The 15,113-nt window shown below is 34.4% G+C and overlaps 1 protein-coding gene across 3 annotated transcripts in view; it reads left to right on the forward strand.

Moving 5' to 3' along the window:
- LOC106877252 (bile acid receptor) overlaps positions 1 to 15,113 on the forward strand; it is a 147,084-nt gene that overhangs the window by 72,221 nt on the left and 59,750 nt on the right. The gene's annotated exons all lie outside the window — the stretch shown is intronic.

A 15,113-nucleotide genomic window follows, 5' to 3' on the forward strand; every position in this document is an offset into this window, starting at 1 on the left:
CACGCATTTTTAACATTTTCTATTCTTTATTCTTAGTGACGTTACTACGTTCCTCTGAATAAGTAACTCCAGGATTTATTTGTGTGTGTGTGTGTGTGTGTGTGTGTGTGTGTGTGTGTGTGTATATCGAGGCGGAGGTAAATATTGCCTATATAGGTATGTATGTTTGTATGTATGTATGCATGTATGCCATTGTTCAGTTTTATTTCAAGATTTCTTGCCAATAGAAAAATAGCCAGTTTCTAACCTAGATTCAAGGCTCCTTCAATAGAATTTCAACATCAGCAACAGGGTATTTTATGTATGTATACGTGCAGATTTGTATGTTTTTTCTCTGTATCCTCATGCATACAGTTGCATATCTAGACATGCCCATATATATTTAAATGATAAACCTCTGGAAAATTTTACAGATTTCTACAGTTCCAGTGATGGATTGGATCTGTAGTCTTCGAATTAGCTTTCTCCTTTCTGGTTTTGAGAAGTCTAATTTCTCAAGATTGGTATTTAGACTGTGTGTTACATAGCCCAGGGCCTCAATAATGACAGGTATAAACCTGAACTTGTAATCTGGATAAAGTAAGTGCAGATTTCTCAATAGTTCAGCGTAGGCGTTCTCTTTTTCACCGATCTTCAGTGCACAGTTTCTCTTCTCTCTCAAATTATTATATCAGGTCTGTTGTGCTTACATTTTATTGAGGTCTTCACTGGTACATTCCATGAGTACTCTTTTTTTATTATGAGTGGTATGGCTTCTACCATACTGTGGGTTCTGATTTCATTATAGTGTCCTACCTACAACATCATGTCTTATTGGTAGATAATGCCGTGATGACATTTTCGGACAACTGCTTATGATGTGAGTAATATCTTTGGTGTTAATTCCATAAAGTCTGCATCGGTTGTCACATTTTACTGCATTTCTTGCATCTCTATTCCTTTTGTGCATCAGGTACTAGGTTGATATTTCCTGTTCCTGGATTGCAAATGCATACCCCAAAGTGGGAGGTAGTAATCCAGCTATTGGTCCATGATAAACTACTTTGATGATCTATCTATCTAGCTAGCTAAGCTATCTACACACACACAGACGTGTGTGTGTGTAATTTTCTTGGTATCAGGTGAATGTTGGCGACAGGAAGTTCATCAAGCTGTAGAAAATCTGCTTCAACAAATTCTGTCTGACCCTTGCAATCATGGAAAAGTGGTTGTTAAATATATATGTGTGTGATGAATTTTATCCAAAACTGTTGGCCATCACTTTTGTAACCTCTTTACACTCCCTCCCACTCCATTTTCCCTACCATTAGCAAGCTGTTTAGTGTTTTATTATAGTTTAATCAACTTCCTACCACACGTCACCTCCTACGAACATCACCAATTTTCTCTTTTGATCCCACATTTCCCCCTCTTCTCCCTTGGCCCCAGTCTACTCCCCTATTTCTGTTTTTATTGGCAATGAATACATTTATTATTCAACAGGTTCCCATTTTCACAAATTATAATACCACCAGCCTTTATGAGCTGTTTCATGTTCCTAATTAGTTTGTTCTTGTTGTGGTGGTAGAAATGCTAATGATGATCCATGTGATGGGCTGTGGTGCAAGCAATGATGCGTGTGTGTGTGTGAGAGAAAGAGAGACATGCTTGGTCAAAGCTTTTTACAGAGCCATCTTTAATTGTAGGGACTAGTTTGAGTGAGATTTGGTTAACTCCAGCTGACCTAGTGACTGTATGGATGCTTCATCTTTGCCTTTGCTTTTTATGTCTGTTTCCCCCTGCTTGCATGAGTATGTAATTGAGGCATTATTTACTACCAGATGCACTTATTGCAAACCCATAACTGCTTCTCTCCTAAGTTACAGGGATGTAAACAAACCAACACCAGTTATCAAGCAGTGGTGCTTGGGCAAACGCAAAGACATATGCATTCATATATTGCACACACAAATACACACACACACACACACACACACACACAGTTTCTTTCTACCAAATTCACTCACAAGGCACTGATTGATCCAGGGCTATAATAGAAGACACTTGCCCAAGGTACCACGAAGAGGGACTGAACCCAAAATCATTTGGTTGCAAAACAAGCTTCTTAAACACAATCACCTATATGTTTCCTAAAGTAACTATTCTCTCTGTGCACCCTTTGATCAAATGGGTTTTCAGTGATGATCTCATTACCCTTTTCCAAACATAATAATACATTTAAACCCTTTTGTTATACTCCAGTTGGAACACACTGCTTTTATTTCAGTTAATTTTGAAACCACTGAAGAATTTAGTGTAATAACTTCTTCACTATTAAGCTGGTGTTTGAACTATGAATTAACATAAATTTTTAATGGAAGATTTAAATTTAGATTACTTTAAAATCTGAAGTTTTTATCAGAGAGACAGGGGCAGTCTCAGGTGGGTTGGTATCAGAAGGATTAAGACTACATTATCTAATGTGTCCTCTTTTTAAGATCATAGCATATAATGTGAATGAAATTCAGCTCTATTCCTAGCCAGTACTGTGACTGACTGTGTAGAATCTCTGGAGGTCCATAGCAGCTAGTTAGAATCACCTATCTAAAGTTATATGCATAATTTTCACTGGTCCCAAATCTACAAATTTTGTAATTATTATTACAGTAATTATATATTATTTACTATGCAACATATAATTACAAGCATAGCATCTTTTAAGTTATAATTATATGGTAGAAGCCTGTTACAGTCTGCAAATTGTATGTCAACTGTCTTTAAATGTGGATATTAGTGTTAGATGTGGTTGGAAGCTGTTGGATTTGTATCATGAGGATTACTGATATTGTAAAGATACATACATGAATTAAAGTTTTATACTTGTCAAATTTTATGTAAGAAATATAAGGGACTGCTAAAAAAAGGTTCCCCACTCCCCATATGAATGAAATGTCAACTATTTCTAAATGATTTAGATTGATCATAGTTACATGGGGTGCATACCTGTCATCTCTAGCTGTTATTTATCTCTTGGTCACTTGATTCAGTAGATGATCCTTGACATTCCCACCTTGATTAACCCACTGTAATTTAAAGTAGTGTATCTTGGTACTTGAAAATTTTTTTGAAATTTGTTTTGACCTGTCTCAATGAGGATATTATCAAATAAGTTTTATTGAGTTTGTTCTTGTATTTCTTCACCCATTTTAGTCCACAGCTGCTCATAACAATATATGATAGCAATCTGCTATTACTTACTGCTTTGTTGCCAATAGTTGATTTATTGTGAACTCAATTATTTTCAAGTGGTTTTAATCTAAACTTAATGACCATTTATTTCAGACATAAAAAGAAAAAAACAACATCTCTGACAGGCAATAAGCTGTCATCAATAATCTTTCTGCTGTTTCATTTAGCTTTTGCATCCTGGTTCTTGTTAATTAGTTCAAGGTAAAGTTAGTTGTTGTGGCATAGTCTGATGGTACATCTTAATTAAACAATATTTGATGAGATTTCCTGTTTCCATGTTTTATTCAAACTTTACACTTTTTTAAAAGTGGGGAGAAATTTTCTTGTGGTTTTGAACTGAAGCATTTTAGACATTCAAACAGTGTATCATTTAGTACAATCTGCTCGTTTACTTATACAACACTTAAAGCATACATTGAAGTGTGTTATTTTTTTTCTGTGCAGCACATCAAAACAACATGTAGAGTGCAACACATCATAATATGTTATTTAGTATCATTTAGTTTTGTTACTATATAACACAACTGAAAAACATTCTCTGAGTTATGACACTGGTGCACTGAAAGGTTGGTTATCGAGGTGCTCCACTGATTTTTAAATATATGGTCTGAGATTTAGAAAATATATGTTAATGCTTAAGCATCTTGAAAAACCTGTTATTCACCGTTTTGCTTTATCTTTTACTTGTTTTAGTTATTAGACTGTGGCCATGCTGAAGCACTCCCTTGAATTTTTAGTCGAATTAATCAACCCCAATACTTTTTTAAAAGCTGGTGCTTATCAATCACTTTTGCTAAACTACTAAGTTATGGGGATGCAAACATACCAACACTGGTTGTCAAGCAGCAGTGGTGGTGGTGGGGGACAAAGACATACACACAAATATATATATAGGTGTATGTAATGGGCTTTTTAGTTTCTCTCTACCAAATCCACTCACAAGGCTTTGAGTGACTTGAGGCTATAGTAGACAGTTGCCCAAGGTAGCACACAATGGGAGTGAAGCTGGACTCGTGGTTGGGAAGCAATCTTCTTACCACATACCCATGCCTGCACCTGCATAAGTATGATTAACAAAATGAGGCAAACTAATAGTTTTCCATTCTTTCCCTAGAATTTTACCTTCAAAACATTGTTTTTTTTTTTTGTAACTTTACATATGAGATGTGTGTAATGTTTCACTTCCCACAAAATGATCAGTAATGTTTTGTAAGTTCTCCAGCATAGTCAAAAGCTTAAGAAATCTTGAAATAGATATTGGAGTGTGTTATTTTGTCTCCTTCCCAAATAAAACACAGCTGAACAACACATCAGGTACACATCATAATGTGCGTATGTTTGTTATTTTGTGTGCTACAAAAAAACTAAAAGACTGCTACAGAATTAAGCCAATTCAAATATAAATGATGAGGAAGATACACGTGAGGTTCATTATGTCGGAATTATCGTAAAGTTAGTGGTCACCATATGGTGGTCTGCGAAGGGGGTTAGTCATTTATTCATTTTTGCAACAAGGAAAAATAGTAACACCAATGTCATATTGCTCAGAAATTGATTGTATGCATAAGAATTTGAAAAAGAAGCAACCCAGACTAGCAAATAGAGATGGCCCAATTTTGCTCCTCAACAATGCATGTCCTCACACTTCTCAGGCTGTCCAAAAGTTGCACAGCCTGAATCATGAGATTTTGCAACATCCTCCTTATTTCCCCTGGTATCTCTCCTACTGATTATCACTTATTTGAGCATTTTCATATGCAATAAAACATTCTTAAATAGAGAAGAAGTAATTGAAGCATTCGGACAGTTTATCACAGCAAAATATGAAATTTCTTCAAAGATGGCATATATGATTTAGAGAAACATTGAGCAAAAGTCATAAATGAACATGGATCATACTTTGATTAAATAAATCAGTTCTCTAACATTTTTATTGTTACCTTTGAAAGACATTCCCTGTGTGACAACCTAATATTTTTGAATAGTTAGGAGCATACTGCTTTTTATGGTTATATATATTCATGATGGAAAAGTCATAAAAAATGTTACTGCCACCATTTTGCCAAAGTAGGACCCAATGTGTTCTTATTATTTATTTACAAATATTCAAATTGTTTCCTTTTTGCTGCCTGCAATGGCACATGCGCCTGGCAATAGCAAAGTTTCTAAATAGCCATTTAACTTCTTGCATATAGCACCCAGCGTACTCTGTATATTCTTCAATAAGCTTATTAAGCATTTAACCACTCATACCTTTCACAGAATCCACATTGTGTGTGTACATGAACACACACACACACACACACACACACACTCTCTCTCTCTCTTTATCTCCTACACATTCTCACTTACATCCATATAAATATAGAACCTATAAACTAGGGCACAAAGAGACCTGAAGCATAACTGGAGAAGAAAGGGCTTGAATGGGTACAAAATGACTGATTAATTAACCAAGAAATCAAACAATTGATTAGTTAATTAGTTAAATGAACTAATTGACTAGTAATACTAAAAGAATTGAAAAAGAACCAGTGATCTATCTTGAGATAGAACAAAAACTTATCTTTAAATGGAGTTGCATGATTTAGTCTTTTAAAAACTTTATTGTAAAAACATTAATAAAATTGACAGGACCAAGGAAAAGAAGAGTTTTAAAAATTCTGTATTAAAAAAAATCTGTACTTTATAGATATTTTTTTTTTTCTTAAGAAATTAGCCTTTTCTTTCTGGCATAGAATTTGGCAGGACTGATAAATTCACTTTGTCATCTTGTAGAGCTTAGATTTAACCCTTTAACATTGAAACCAGCTATATTCAACCCAAATATTCTACTTGTTTTGTGTTCGAGCTGGCCAAATTTGGTCTCTCATACCTACCCTACAGTGTCATTCTAGAAAGAGAAAAAAGTCACATCATTGGACTCTTGAAGCAGTGTGATAATACATGATTGATTTAGAACAATGTAAATAAATAAGCATTACATTTGACAGAGTAATCTGAATGCTACACAATTACAAATACCAATGTAGTGTTTTGCTTGATAAGATACCTCCATGTCAGAAGTTTACTGAAGTAAATTTGACTACTGTTATCACTAATAATTATCTGATTGTGATTGTTAATGAATACTGCTTTATGTTGCTTTGCTTCACTTGTACACACTTGTTGAAGCAGTTGCGGAATATCTTAAATAATAAGTTAGCTAAAAATATAGGTCAGTGACTGAGGAACTTAAGTATGAAGAAATAACACAAATACTATATTGATGACATATAGATATTTACTATATCTAATTGGGTGCCAATTGGAATTAAGCTATTAATAGTTCATGTTTACTTTCTCATTATCACTAAGATTCTAAACGGGCAATAAAAAGAATGTTGTGCTAATTAAAAGTCATGCAACATACCAACATTTCTTCAAATCATTACAAGCACACAAAATTATGAGGGAAAACAAATGTAAAAAAAAATAGAAAATAACAAATAAGGGCATTTATTGTTTTACATCAGTTTTTCTTGTTTGCATGGCTGAGATGATTTTAATTGATGTAGTTATTTTTACAGCTGAATGCCTTAATTGCTTCAGTCATGCAGTAGGAATGAAATTTATTGGTCAAGCAAACCACCATATTTTCTAGCATGCAAGCCAACATAGTGTATAGCATAATTTTTGGTCCTTCAAAATCATATTTGTGTGTCAACCTACCTTTTATGACTAAATTTTGGTTTGGAAATTTTGACTTGTATGTCAGAAAATATGGTAACACAGAGAGAGACACATGTTGCAATGACTATAGTGAAGTTTCAGTTCCTGACCATGTTAGTCAGTTTAACAGAATTACCACAAACTGTAAACATAGTTGAATGTAATTTTTTTGTCAAATGTTCAAAGTGTATAAATGACAGGATGTTAAAGTGTTTGAATACTGATAATACGGTTTTAAATTTAGATCTTTCTACATCTTCTGGGTTGTTTTCCCATGAGTATGACACCTATCCATGCTCTAAGTTTGCTTGACTGAATAAAAAGACATATACCACTCCCTACTTCATAGTGCAATGATTTGCAAGTAGGATGAGCATCCTAAGCTAGCATTTGTTTTGACAAATCAACTACCCCATTCATTAAAAGAATGAATAATCCATGTAAAAATACAAAAAGGAATACACCAAATAGAAAAAAATAATGAAGCAAGCTCTAACACATTGTTCATGTATGTGATGATTTCCTCCTATAAAATATCCCATTGCAGAATCATACTATTTTATTATTTCTCTGAGAAATGGCTATAATTTTTCCTTTGTAATTTATTGTTTCCATGAGCTGCAACCTGGGTAACTAACAATTACAAGCAGGTCTAAGTTACAGATAGTTATGATGGTTGATATCATTACTCTGTTTGGCAATATGCAGAGATTTATTAATAACATGTCAGCTAGTCTCAACCTTTTCTGTTTATCATTAGAAATTATTGATTGAATGAGGCTAACTTTATATGGCTAAAGTCATGAACAATGTTTTAATATGCAATTAGCACTTGCAACATTGTATTATCTTGACAGCTCAAATTCCAACAGCATTATTTCCTTGTGATTTCTTCAAACCAGAGTAAATTGCTACTGTTGTTTCTTCAACTTTTCAACACCTTCCTGATCTCAGTTGTTCCAATAATGTACTAATTTTTCTGTCAAACTACTACTGACAGCAAAGATGGTTGATGGATCATTGCATGTTTGAAATTCAGTGATTGTAGCATGTCTGAATACACTAACAATCAGTGATAACTATAATAATTGTCTCTAATTTAGCCACAAAGCCAGTAGTTTTAAAGGGAGTTGATTAAAACCATTCCAATACTTGACTGGTACTTAATCTTTATTGACCGTAGAAAATTCAAAAGGCTAAGTTGAACTCAGGATGTTAAGAACTGGTATTTTGTCTGTTTCCACTAATTCTCTGATCCAATAATAAAAATGGTTGTTGCTAATATACCCACAGTGCCTGAACTTCAGTGGAGGGGCTAATTTATTATATTATCCTCAGTATTTTCCCAGCCCTGAATGGATGAAAGGCAATGTTGGCTTCAATGGGATTAATGATGGTGGTGGTGGCAGCGACGACAATGATAATATCCCTAAAGATTTGAACAGATGGATAGAGGAAATAGGCATAAAACTTGGTTTAGTGCAGCTCCAGAAAACAGTATTTATTAAGGACAGCTAGGATTCTTATGAAGGTTCTTGGCATCTAACGTTACTTGTTGTAGCCTAATGTTAGGAATTCTTCTTTGGGGAGGGGGCCAGTCGATTAGCTCGACTCAGTATGCAACTGGTACTTAATTTATCGACCCCGAAAGGATGAAAGGCAAAGTTGACCTTGGTGGAATTTGAACTTGGAACTTAAAGACAAACAAAATACCGTTAAGCATTTTGCCCGGCGTGCTAACATTTCTGTCAGCTCACTGCCTTACTCTTTTAATGTATTAATTTAACACTGTTTAATCCTATAGCGTTATGTTAAATGTAATACCCATTGTTTTGTATTAAATAAGCATTATCTTGTTGCTTTGAGATTTCAATGATATGATTGCATGTTTTTATGATGCCATTGTAGGGTAGGTGTAAGAGACCAGATTTTGACAGCTTTAATATAAAACAATATGTAGGCCAAATATTACCAGTTTGAAAGCTAAAGGGTTAAAGTGATTCCCTAGTGAGCCAGTTGATATGTATTTTTGATAACTTTACACAAAAGATGCAGCTTTGTTCCAATGTCTGTTACAGCCTTTTTGATGAAATATTTTTACATGTTCTTCAATCCGAATTCAGTTTTAATCGTCAAATATGTATAATACACTACAGATTACATCGGTCATACTGAGTTGAAACTAATACAAACTGAGTGGGAGTGAGTGACAGAGATTCGAAATGCAGACAAACTGTAATGAGATATTTTGTTGTAAAGTTGCTAATATTTTGATTAAAAAGAAACTAAATTTTTATTGTAAATTATATTTATTTTATCATTTTCACACACACACACACACATACATGCAAGCACACACACACACACACATGCACACACACACACACACACACACACATGAAATTAAATATTAAACTCTTGTTTTCAACATATTATCTCTCACGTAACATCTATAGATTATATATATTTCATTTTTTGCTTTCTTCTTTTTTGGCCATTTTTCCATGCTTGCCTTGTTTTGAAACTAACCCATATTTCTTTTTCTAAGTAAAGGATAAAACATTCACAAATTGCAGTGAATGTAACACAAAGGGTTACATGAAATAAAAACTATATTGTGAAGGATTATCTTTTCTTTTACTTGTTTCAGTCATTTATCTGTGGCCATGCTGGGGTACTGCCTTGAATTTGTAGTCGAACAAATCAAACCCAGGACTTATTTCTTTTTAAGTCTGGTACTGATTCTATTGGCCTCTTTTTGCTGAACTACTAAGATATGGGGACATAAACATACTAACACCAGTTGTCAAGCGGCGGAAGGGGAGACACACACACACACAACAGAACAGGCTTCTTTCAGTTTCCATCTACCCAAGGTGCTATGCAGTGGGACTGATCCTGGACCCATGTGATTGAGAAACAAAGCTTACCACACAGCCCCATATAATTCATTAAACATTGTAAATCTGATTTATTTTCAAATTAGTATCCTTGAAAGTGGAAATTTTAAAGCATCATATTTTGTTTTATATTATTAGTCTTATTTGGTACAGTTTTATTTAGAACATAAACTCAAGACCACTTAATTAATCTTGTAAAATATATAATGATGAATGTTTCTGCGGGCTACTTTTTAAGAATCTTTACTTAGCTCTGTGTTTATAATTGAAATGGAAGAGAGACAAATCTTCCCTTGGACTGAATGTGGTTATTATTTTCAGATGATTTGATAGAATGTAATATGTAGTATTCTATACTCAGAATGACAGTGAAATAACAACAGGAGATTTGAACTCCTGTAAGTATGTAACCCATTCAATATCTTGTCCACTCAATCACTTCAACTACCTCTACCTTTGACTGCAAGATTTGCTTCTCTGTTATCTTATCAATCAGCTGCCACTTCTTTGTGAACTGTTTCAATATTAACTTGCGATGAGACTGCATCTGGTCTTTTGATTAACCTTGTGTTCAAAACTCCAGTTTAAGTGCAGTTAACGATAAGGTTTTATGTTGTTCTACATTCCTCATTATTTTCAAGATTAGTTGAAATATGCAAGCAACTAACTATGAATAGTATTTGTGGAACAACTTAAAAAATAAGCATGCAAAACAAGCATGGAAAATAAGCAACTTCAAAAATTTAGAATATATTTCCACATTGAGATATTTCATGAGAAAATGGTAGATGTCACACAGCTATGCCTTTCTCAAAGTCATGGCATTATCAACCAATAATTGACGATACATTGTAAGATTAGTTCATTGAAGGTTGCTACAAATGGAATAAATAAAAAATTAAGCTTTGTTTTCATTTTGTTTATAATTGTACAAATGTGTGTTCTCATAGCTAGTTCATTGATTAAGCATCTTGTGAGGAACTATTTCATTCATACATAACATCTGGAAAAAAAAATGTTAGAACAAAAGAATAGAGGTTTAGTGAGAATAAAAGCTCTCCAAAAAACTATTGTCTCAGGAAAAATAAATTTAAAGTATTTCTTGGTATTCTTCATCAGATTTTTTAATCAATAAAATCCATAGACTTGGTGCTGGGATATTACAATAGATTATTACAGATTAAAGACTGCTTTTTCTACACAGCATAATGCATTTAAAGTAGGCATTATCATTGATAGTAGTAGTAGCGGTGGTGGTGGCAGTAACAGCAGGGGATGCAAGCCCTTGCTAATATGAATGAAGTGGTCACATGATCAGCCACCAAGCCTTCAGTTGTCTCTGTATCTTGTCAATAATTGAATGGCTGAGGCCGTAATAGTCATAATAAAGTCTTCCTACACTTTTGTTACATTCACTCTAGACTCTTTAGATGTCGTTGTGTGTAGTGGCTGTGTGTATATATCTCTAGTGTATGGGTTATATATATATATATATATATATATATATATATATATATATATATATATAGATACATTTATCTGATGTATATCTTGCTGGTGTGCATGTTTGTGTGTGTCGTGTATGCTTAGTAGGTGGTGGATGTTACATGTACTGTTTAATAGTTGTAGTCAGGATTAGGAATTGTTGTGTATGTGTTTGTGTGTGAATGTATGTGCTTGTGTGTGTGTTTGTGTGTATAAGAGAGAAATAGGGTTGGAAGTGACTCAATTTTTCTAGCTGAGATAACAAAAAGCTGCCTTGTAAGAAATATGCTGTAGTAAAGACTAACTGGTCATTAGAGACTATTTCAACTAATTACTGGAGATAAACATGTGTCTCCATGACAACTATCCATAATTAATTTTACATCAATTACTTTATATCAACCACATTGCCCTTTTTATATTTTTGCTTGTTTTTACTTTTGTTATGTGGATGAAGACAGGTACAACTTTAAGGTGTCTGTATGTGTGGGGTAGGTTAGGTAGGGTTTATTTGATTCAGGGCCTGCAGACCATCAACCAGTGCTTATAACTGGCTGGAGTTGGTCAAACACATATGATGCTTCCAGTCCACTGATTAAAATACTCTTTAATCTCTTGTTCTTCCTGTAGGCTGCTAGATGATGGGTGGTGGTGGTGGTGGTGGTGGTGGTAGTGGTCATTGCAGCCTCCTCATCATGGTGGTCATTGTGGTGCTGAGGATAACTGTGGTGGTAGTGGTATTGATGTCGATGATAGAGATGATGGGCGATTGTGGTGATTGGTCTGGTGAAGGTTGTGGCTTTGCTGCTGCTGATAGAATTGGTGGTGGTGGTGGTGGAGGAGAGCAATACAAAAGTTGATACTTGTGGTGTGAGTGCTGAATATAGCTTACAGCTGCAAATGTGATTTGTGTTGACAGATAACAGCATAGTGATGCACATTGCATGTATGCGTGCACACATGATATCTGGACGTAATTTGTATCAGCAAATAATAATAATGATAATAATAATCCTTTCTACTATAGGCACAAAGCCTGAAGTTTTGGGGGACTTGGTAGTCAATTAATAACATTAACCCCAGTGCTCAACTAGTACTTGTTTTATTGACCATGGAAGGAGAAAAGGCAAAGTCTACTTTGGCAGAATTTGAATTCAGAACATAAAGATGGACAAAATGCTATTAAACATTTTGTCTGACATGCTAACGATTCTGCCTGCTCACCACCTTAGTAATAATAATGGTTTCAGATTTTGTCACTAGGGCAGTAATTTTGGGGGAGGGGATGAGTCGATTTCATCAATCCTGGTATTCAACTGGTACTTATTTTATCGACCCTGAAAGGATGAAAGGGAAAGCCAACCTTGGTAGAATTTGAACTCAGAATGTAGCGATGGGCAAAATACCTTTAAGCTAATGATTCTGTTCGCTTGCCGCCTTCTTAATAATAATAATAATAATAATAATAATAATAGGCACAGCACACATCCTACGCAAGACACTTTCAATACAGTAACCATAAGAGCACCACAGCACATACCCAAGGCGCACAGAGCTGCGCTCGGTGGTGAAGTGAAAGCACGTTCTTTTATCTTAGGCACAAAGCTAGCAACTTTGAGGTGAAGTAGTTGAAGTTAGTTGAAACCATTGACCTCCAGTACTTAACTGGTACTTTATTTATTGAACCCAGAAGGACGAAAGGCAATGCTGATCTTGACCAGATTTGAACTTGGAACATAATGGTTTGAAATAAATACTGCAAAGCATTTTGCTGACACTCCAATGATTCCCAGTCCACCACCCTTATAATAGTAACAATAATAGTTAATTGATTGCATTGAGATCCCTCTCCCTGGTGATCAGCTTTTGTACTTATTTTATTAACCCCCAAAAGATTATTGGTAGAGTTGACCTTGTTGTAATTTGAACTCAGAATGCAGAGAGCCAGAAAAAGTGTTTGCCATACTTAATATTTTGTCTACCATACTTAATATTAAATTTCACTTTTGACATACTGGCCTGATCTGGCATCTACCATACAATATCATTCTAAAAATAAAATATGCATTACATTTGAAAGAGTAATCTGAATGCTAAAGAGTTAACTTAACAGGAAGCCGGCATCATTGAGTCCTGGACTGTCTTGAACAGGTTGGTTGCATAGAACCATGAGTTGTCTCAAGTGGGCTGGTACACAGAACCCTGGATGGTCTCAAGTGGGTTGTTATCAAAAACTTTCAGAATTCAGGAAGAATAATTTGTAGACATAGTCAACTCATTCTTTTCAAGAAAATATGTAGAATGATTCCTCTGATTATTAAATGTTGTTCAGTGTTTTGGAATTTTGTTTCTGGTATATGATATATTTCTTCCTTATTTTATTCCATATTATTAAGAAAATAATTTATAAATTGTTGGTGCATGAAAAATGTGTAAAATTTTGCTAGATTAATTGTCTTCTATAGTTTCAATTTTTTTTCTTTCCCAATCTATCACAGAAGAACAGGGCTCTGGGAATTGGTATGCTCAGTAATGTGTTAAAGAACTATTAATGCTGTTGATTTGGGGAAAAAAGGTTTTCAGGAGTGGAAACAAACCATTAATAATAAAAAAGAAGCAAATAATGTAAAAATAAACAAACAAATAAACTATGTATCATTAATTTAATATTTGTAGTTGTTGTTTATTCATAAAATGGTTATTATTTGAGGAATTAGTGCAGTATGATTCTTTCAGTGTTTAAAAGCCACAAAATCTCACAGCCGATCTGATACAAGCAAAACTTCTCTTAATTTAATCAAAGTAATATTCTAAAACCTCAGAGGAATGTGCTGAACATGTTTTGCTCAGGAATAATTCCCCAGCACCTAATTAGCATTGCAATAATGTATCTGATCAGTTTGCATCGTCATTAGTCATCAGAAGAAAGTGCATGTGGGTAAAGGAAGCTCAGTAAAAGACAGAGAATCAGACACAGTGAGAGAGAGAGATGTATCTCTTTCCTCTCCACATCATTTAACTCATTGTTTATTTCTTTCTTCTTCTTTTCTCTCCTTAGCTTATTTATTCCTCCTCCGTGAATCTCTTGAGGGAGAAAAATGAAAAAAGCAACAAACCCCCCCCCCCCTCCAAAGCCTGTGCTAAGTTAGAAATCATCATTGACATCATTATTATTATTTGTGTTTATATTAGAAATTATTATTGTTCTTATTGAGTTTGAAACAAAACAAAAGCAAGTGAAAGGGAAATAGATATTATATTCTTCCTCTAATTGAAAACCCGAGTATCTTCCAAAGCTCTATGCCTCCCTACACCATCTCACAACATACTACCCCTCTCCATCCCCAAATCAATATCTGCTCCCTTGGACTTGTCATATTTCTCAAGCTGGGGCTGCCATTTGAACTTATGGTGAAGTTAAGGAATTCCGCATCAAAACCGCCCACATCTAAATCTTTTACTCACTCTATTGGAATGCTTAGAATTGCTTTCTGAACTTTTCATTACCTGCCATACTCTCTAATCAACTGTAACTATTTTTTTCTCCTCTTTTTTTCCCCCTTCAGCAACAAAACAACTGTTCCTTTCTATTATCTCCCTCATTCATGTGAGTTCAGTTTAAAGGATTCTATTTTACTATGGACTTTCCATTGAGAAAAAAAAAAAACCCACAAGAAGAAAGATAAAATACATTGATATTTGATGTCTATTTAACTTAGAATTCACACACACACACACACACACACACACACACTATATGTATGTGTGTGTATATATATATATGTATAT

Source organism: Octopus bimaculoides, chromosome 8 (assembly GCF_001194135.2).
Source record: "Octopus bimaculoides isolate UCB-OBI-ISO-001 chromosome 8, ASM119413v2, whole genome shotgun sequence".
In the NCBI taxonomy this organism is placed as follows: domain Eukaryota; kingdom Metazoa; phylum Mollusca; class Cephalopoda; order Octopoda; family Octopodidae; genus Octopus; species Octopus bimaculoides.